This window comes from Nicotiana tabacum, chromosome 19, assembly GCF_000715075.1.
Source record: "Nicotiana tabacum cultivar K326 chromosome 19, ASM71507v2, whole genome shotgun sequence".
Classification (NCBI taxonomy): Eukaryota; Viridiplantae; Streptophyta; class Magnoliopsida; order Solanales; family Solanaceae; genus Nicotiana; species Nicotiana tabacum.
In genome coordinates this window covers 62,747,960-62,755,448 of record NC_134098.1, presented here as the reverse complement: position 1 = coordinate 62,755,448, position 7,489 = coordinate 62,747,960, and the positions used below count along the sequence as shown (strand labels likewise).

Here is a 7,489-nt window from a genome sequence, read left to right as displayed (position 1 = left end):
TTATGACAATTTATAAAGCAGTAAAAACATAAGGAAAAGCGATAAACAAATAAACAACAAAAAACAGAAAATAAGACAAACAAATAAAATAAACAAAGCAAATAAAGGAAACAAACACCTCAATCGAATATCCTAAAAAGCCAACAAGATCAAGTGAACCTACAACTCCCCAACAGAGTCATCAAAGCTGTCACACCCATTTTTTTCCTTAACCCTCTTTAAAATATATAGAACTGATATTTAAGGCTCAAAAGGGTTTACAAATTCGAAAGTAATAAGAATTGTGTTCAAAAGAGATTTTTTAGAGTCGCCAAAGCTGTCACACCCCTTTTTTTTCCTTAACCCTCTTTAAAATATATAGAAGTGGGTTTTAAGGCTCAAAAGGATTTTCAAATTGAAAGTGACAAAAATTATGTTCAAAAGAGACTTTTCAGAGTCGCCACTTGACATAAGATTTTGATGTGCCAAGTCACCATAAAAAGTAATTTTTCCTTTAAAACACATTTGACTCCAAACTAATTTGCCCCAAAGATTCCAAGTAAGGGGATTTATTTAACTCGGAGAGAAGGTGTTAGGCATTCCCCAAGTCCCGTGAAAGTCACGGCTGCGTACTTGATTTAATTGGATTTAAAAAAATATTCTAATTGAGACAAAAACACACAAAATCAAAATAAACACACAAGAGGTTCAACGTTATCCCCGCCTAATAAAAGAAGAAGAAAAGAAAAGACAAGAAAAGTCCTAAACTAACCTACACTATGCTTCCTCCACGATGCTCATCACGGCCTCTAAAATATTTACCAGTTCTTCCGGGCATTCTCCGGATAATATAATTAACTAAAGGGATAACCTCTCGCCTCAAAAGAAACTAAACATAAACGCCTTAAAAGTTTACCTACCCAAATATGATCGGCCTAAACATAATACTAGCGAAAAATAAAAATAAGAATAAGTAAATAAGAGAAACTAAAAGAGAATTCAATTCATGATCATGTTCATTTAACTTATCAACTTCATGTATTTAGATCGAGCCCAATCCTAGAGCATGTAGACGAATTAAACACTAATGGGCTAAGTCTTTCCCATTCCCACGTCCCAAATTATTCCAACAAATATTGTCCAAACAAACACTTAGAAGGTAAAGCATCTGAAATAAGTTGAGAACTAGAACAGGACAAAATAAAAGAAAATGTGGCTTTAAAGCATATTGAGATACGCTATTATTTTACTATCCCATTCCTATAGCACTATTTTCACAAATGCCACTCGACTACTAAAAGGCTGAACGATTAAATTAACGGGGAACCACAATTCTTACAAAGAATGCAACAATTCTAGTCATGGAATGTGGACTCAATTAAGAAAGAAATAAGTCAAGCGTGAAACTAGCATGAATTCAAACTGACTTTAGACCTCAACTAAACTATTAGCATATTCTAACAGAAAAGAAGAAACCATCAGAATGTGATCCCCAATCAGCGTAGTAACAAGATGACAGGGAAAGAATATCAAACAAAGTTTTCGGAACTCGCTTCAGCTGATACTGGCAGACTGAACTCAAATATTCACAACAAGCTCAAGAAAAATACACTAATAATCCATGGATCGTTTGACAGTTGCATAGCTGCACAAACCTCAAACAAAGCATGTCAAAACCAAGCAAATTTGAGTTTGATTTACATTCTTAAACTGAAAGGCTAGCCCGATAATGAATGAATAATCACCAAAGTAGATCTCAAAAACTTATTTCAAGTTTAGACTTAGCAAACAAACGAGGATCCTCTGAACTTGTTCCTAAACATATCAAGTATAAAGCAGCTCGACACTAACTTTTACGGAAAGATAAAATTCGGTGCTAATTGACACAAGAATAGGCAGAGAACATCAAAAGATAATTTCAAACTTCATATTTTCAAGTTTAAACTTAACAAAACAAGCAAAAATATTCATGAACTGCAGTAACATGCTCCAAGAAGGTTTGAACTTAAATGCGACACCAAAAATACTCCAAGAGATTTACCCAACCCAGAATCAAATTCGACTCCAACTGAACATATTGAAACCAAGCAAATTTCACATTAAGAGACATTTCAAACACACACAAAATCATATCTGCATATGAAAGGAAATTCACCTAGACTGAAATCTAATAAAATTGCTTTTACTAATATTCGAGCTTGATTACTTCACTTAACTAAATAGATGACTAGACTGTTCTAAACCATTTATCCTTAGGCTCTTATTATAATTTAAATCAACACCTGAAAATAGAGATGCGGAAATTAGAAGTAACCTGAATGCAAGAGACTTTGATTAATTTTGCTTAAAATCAAATATAGGCGAATCCGGCAATGAAAGTCTGAAGAAGACAGCACCTACAATGCAACAAGATTCAAGAGCCACGAACTCGACCTTGAATCAACACTTCGATCAACCTCGAACCTCAAATAATCTCCCTTTCGGAATTAAAACCAAAAGAAACAACTGGAATTAGAATTCAAGCTAACTCGAAAATTGAAGCCTTTTTTTGTCGTGTATGTATTTTTCTTTTTCTTTTTGATTTTTTTGACTTTTCTGGTGTTTGAAGAAAAACTGAAAGCAGAATTCCAAAAAATGAAGAATCAGAAGAAGACCCCTTTTTTCTGAAACCCTAGCTTTTTTCAAAAAAAAATTCTCTCTCTGAATTCGTGTGTGTGTTTTTCTTCCTTGAAAAATCTGAAAATCATCTTTATCCCCCTCTCGAACCTTCTATGCTTACTCTAGAAGAAATCCGAAAATCATCTCTAAAAATCTCAAAAACCTCCAAAATCCAAAATTCCCTTTGGATGGACCGACTTTAGATAAGTGAAAACCTATGATCAAAATATCTTTATCCTTTAGCTCTCATTTTTCCAATATTTGTCCAAGAGAGAATAAGAAATATGATAATCACATGCAGGAATATTCTTGTGTCAGAGTTTGTTAGGGTTTGGGTGACGTCGAGAATGAGAGGGGGACCATGGGCGAGTGGGTTCGGGTGATCTCATCCGAGTTTGGAAAAGATTGGGTGGTAGACGGCGGCATAAGGGAAGAGAAGGGTGGTGTGCGGCTAGGTTAGGAAGTTTAAGGTTTGGGTGTGAAATATGATAAAGGGGTTTATATTTGGTGTGGAAAATAAATATCAGCCCTTTGATGGAAAGAATTTGAATGGGTGAGATGTATTTTTCATTTTAAGTGGGAGATGGGCTGATGGGTCGGGTCGTCTAGGCTAGAGGTTGCGGGTTAAGGAATTGGGGACAAGGTTAGGCCGAATTGGGATAACTTTCCTCCAAAATTAATTCAAAGTAGGCTTCTTAAATCTGAAATTTATGGGCTTCAAAACCTTAATTCTTCCTTCTAAAATAATACAAGATATACTATAAAATGTAAAAAATCAACACTAATTAATTAAAATAAACTACATTATATTGTGAAACTATTTTTGGTGTTTTTTGTAAAGATTATACTAGATTAATAGTAGAGGAAAATAGAGCATAACAATATTAAAATAACATCCCTATAAAAATACTAATAACTCTAATTAAATAGAAATAAAAAATGAAACTATTTTTTTTGTTTTCAAGTTTTATGTTCTACGATTAACATTAAAAGTAAAAATAAATTAAAATTCTATTAAAAATAAGTTAATATTTAAAATACTAATTTTTTAAAAGTTGTGTTTATAAGCAAATATTAAGAATGATTTTGTTCATTCAAACATATACAAGAATATTTTTAGAAAGTGCAAGTTTTGTTTTATTCCATTACTTGGACGTACACAAGTGTTTACGCTATGCATATACGACAGTTAACGGGAAATAAACAAAAATATCTTGCAAGAGAATTGTGGCCGAATTGACATCCATTGGGTCTAGCTGGTTCTGAATTCTAATTCCTTCTATTTCTTTTTCCCCGGGGCTGATCAGTCCTTTATTTGGCAGTCCCCAGTTCTTTTCTTTATCCCGGAGCCAGTTCGGGCTATCTTCGGTATCCTGTATGAACTGTTCCAGAGCCATTTTCAGGTACTTCCGGTACTTATTGTTGTGGTTTCTGTTGCTCTAATGCACCAGTCCCTAGTGTTTGTTGACATTATTTGCTACGGGAACGTTCATGCCTCATGTCATTCAGCGATTCTAATCGATATGGCTCAAACAGTGTCTGGAATGCCTTCTATCAAATTTCGGTGACCTTGATTCTAGATTGTAGAAGATGTCAATGTAATTACCTGGTCACCTTCTACACAAATCTTTGGCTCATATCTGTTATGAATATTTGCCCAAGTTGTTTCTCGAAATTCTAACAAACTCTCTTTTAACTTCCTTGAAGCATCGGAGCTTGAGGGATTAAGACCCTTGGTAAATACTTTTTTCGCCCATTAATCCAGTACTACCGGCAACAACATGCTCTCCTTTTGGAATCGGATCATGAACTTTCATAGAAACTCTAAGAGTCCTTGAATGATTCCGAAAATATCTACTTTCCTAGCTTGAACTTTTCTCGCTCCAGTGTGGGCTTTAATGAAAGAATCTTCAAGTATTTCAAAAGAATCAATTGAGTATTCAGGTAAAAGAGAATGTCATGTTAAAGCCCCTTTTATTAGAGTTTCGCCAAATTTCTTCAACAAGACAGATTCGATCTCGTGTTGGGACAAATTGTTTCCCTTCACAACTATAGTTTAAGTGTTGATGTGTTCCTGTGGATCCGATGTTCCATCATATTTTGGAATATCCGGTATCTTGAATTTCTTTGGAATCAACTCTAGAGCCGCATAGGGTTTGAACGGCAGTTGTATATACTTCTTCGAATCCGAGCCCTTTAGGACCGGAGGTGCTCTCGGGATCTGATCAATCCGGGCATGAAATTCCTTAGCATTTTGATCCATTCGATAATTTATTTCTCTCATACATCTCATGATATCGGCTTTGAAAGAATTGTTTGCGTTGTTTTCATTTCCAGATCCGTTGATTGTTGTTTGTTCTAAACTCCTCTCCGGTAACAGCGTTACCGATTTTTAGTGTCGTTTCATTAATAGGTTCGCCATGAGGGACTCGAACTCCACCATTTGAATAATTTGGAACCCCCGGTATTACTTGTTGAACTCAGTCATTATCCGGTTATGTCTTGAGAGATGGTCCATAATTTTTTGTTGTTGTGCTCTCAAAACTTTTACCGTTTCAACAACATGTTCATCGTCCATATCGTTGGGAGTTGGACTTCTCACATTCCGAGGATTTTGTTCTTCGCGAACCGGTGTTGTTTCATCTCTTCATTGCGAGTTTCAGTAGTTGAATTATCACGCTGGAATACATCCTCTTGCTCGTTGTTTGTTCCAATATTGAAAGATGTTGTTCACACTGGGTATCATAGCTGTTTTATACTTACAACATAAAAGCTTCAATATACGCTAGTAAAAAATGAATAGATCAAAATAATACCATAATTGTCTAAATCCCCCGATGGGCGCCAAATTGTTTACTAAAAAAATTGTACAATTAAATTCATAACGTGGTTATAGACACGTGGATTAAATTGATCCGATAAAGTAAAATAACATAATGCAAAAAGAGTAAATAAAGATAATTGAAGAAGAAACAAGCCTAAACTTTAGAATGTTTCCACCGAGATCAAGAATAATTAGTAAATCTTGACAACGCTTGTATAAAGCTTGAGAGAAAGGATTCTAGTCTTTTTATATCAGTATTTCTTGATGTCTTACAATAGAATGAAAGCCTCTATTTATACTAGAGTTATGGGGTGTATGGTCTATCAATTATACCCTATTAATCACCGATATTAATGCTACAATAAAAGGTAAAAAGGTAATAAAGCCTAATAAAGGTTGGAGGAATCTTGGGGTCTTATGTAACAGTCACATTTTGAATTGCTTCTTATCCGGTCACATATTTGTATTCGGTGTCAACATCTTAGCCGGCCACAGGTGTGTATCCGGTGTGAATATGGTTGAATCACGGTTGATTGACACGTGTTGCTTCCTAATTCACCCATCTTCTGAGACCGATTTTTATCGTATACAGAAATTTTGTTAGACTATTCAAGTAATACTCCACATTATGAAATTTCTTTTTAAATTATCAAAACTTCATTAAGATAAATTTCTTATTTCATAATTTAAAGTATTGAAGTTTTATAGCAATTACAACTACAAAAGGCCAAATGAACAAAAAATACAACTACTCCATAAATTTCCAAGTGCAGTTATAGGTCCGATCTTTAGTGGCACCAGAAAGCAGCTTTTAGATAGATTATTTAAAACTTAGCCAGTTTATAAGTCAGATTTGTCAAATTTCAGACTGCTTTCTTTCTCTCCTCCTTCTTCTTCTTAAGATCTTGCCGAAGCTTAATTTGACCTGAAATTACGCTCTGGTAGTTCAAACTTCAGACGGTCTGAAGTTTGATTCTAAGATGGTTAAATTTCAAAAACAAATGTAAATTTTAACTATTTTTAAAATAGTAATCCTAAAAACGTATATTTGTGCACTTCGCTTGTCTACCATTGTGGACCTAGCTATCTTAGAAGTCTCGGTAGTTGGGCCTCGGTCTTCTTAAACTAGGAAAAATTCAAAAATAGCCAAGATTTATAAGTGGTCATTCAAAAATAGTCACACTTTCAAAGTAATCGAAATTTAGCCATCTTTCATGTAAAGATAAATTTGAAGAAAAACACTGTTCAAAATCCAAAAAATACTCCAGTATATTATACTGGAGTTTCAGCATAAATATACTGGAACTCCAGCATAATATAATGGAGTTCCAGCAAAGTATACTGGTCCAATATAGTATGCTGGAAGTTCATATACAGGTGCTCGAATCTCCAGTATATTATGCTGGAACTTTCTGCGTGTTGGAGTTCCAGCATAATATGCTGGAAGTTCATACACAGGTGCACCGAACCCCAGTATATTATGCTGGACCGGTCTCTATTGTAGCAAAATAGTGGTTATTTTTCAATGACTTGGCAAACGCCGGCTATTTTTGAATGACCATTCCGAAAACTGGCTAGCCCGTGCTATTTTTACCTTAAAATAATGTATAAATTACACTAAGAAATTATGCTACATGAACTTATTTAAACACTGTTTATATTTTGACCCTGCTAAAAACTATTTTTAAGAAATAGTCTTGCACCAGAAATTTAAGCGTGCTCCCGAAGATTTTTGAAGCATCAGGAATTCAGACGATCACTAGAATTTTCAACCACAGTGCTGAAAAAATTCTGACGATTACCATAATTGCTGCTAAGGAAAATCGAGCCCCACCTACTTTAAAATTATGGCGCGGGGTTTTTTCCTAAAACTTCTAGTACTGGAATAAAAAAATTAATTGTAGCACAAAAATATCCTATTTGTGTCATTTGCCCAAATTCTAACCCATCATCAGACATATTGATGAGCCCACATTCCACTTGAGTAGAAAATCAAAGGACCGCAAATATGTAGCAGAGTAGTGCCTG

At 34.6% G+C, this 7,489-nt stretch overlaps 1 long non-coding RNA gene across 1 annotated transcript; it reads right to left on the bottom strand.

The window, feature by feature from the left end:
• Positions 1-1,271: 1,271 nt before the first annotated feature.
• Positions 1,272-3,158, bottom strand: LOC107827336 (uncharacterized). The gene is made up of 2 exons (XR_001657499.2): positions 2,294-3,158; positions 1,272-1,624 (listed from the first exon to the last, which is right to left on the bottom strand). It is a non-coding gene; the product is annotated as an uncharacterized LOC107827336 (long non-coding RNA).
• Between the last annotated feature and the right edge of the window lie 4,331 nt (positions 3,159-7,489).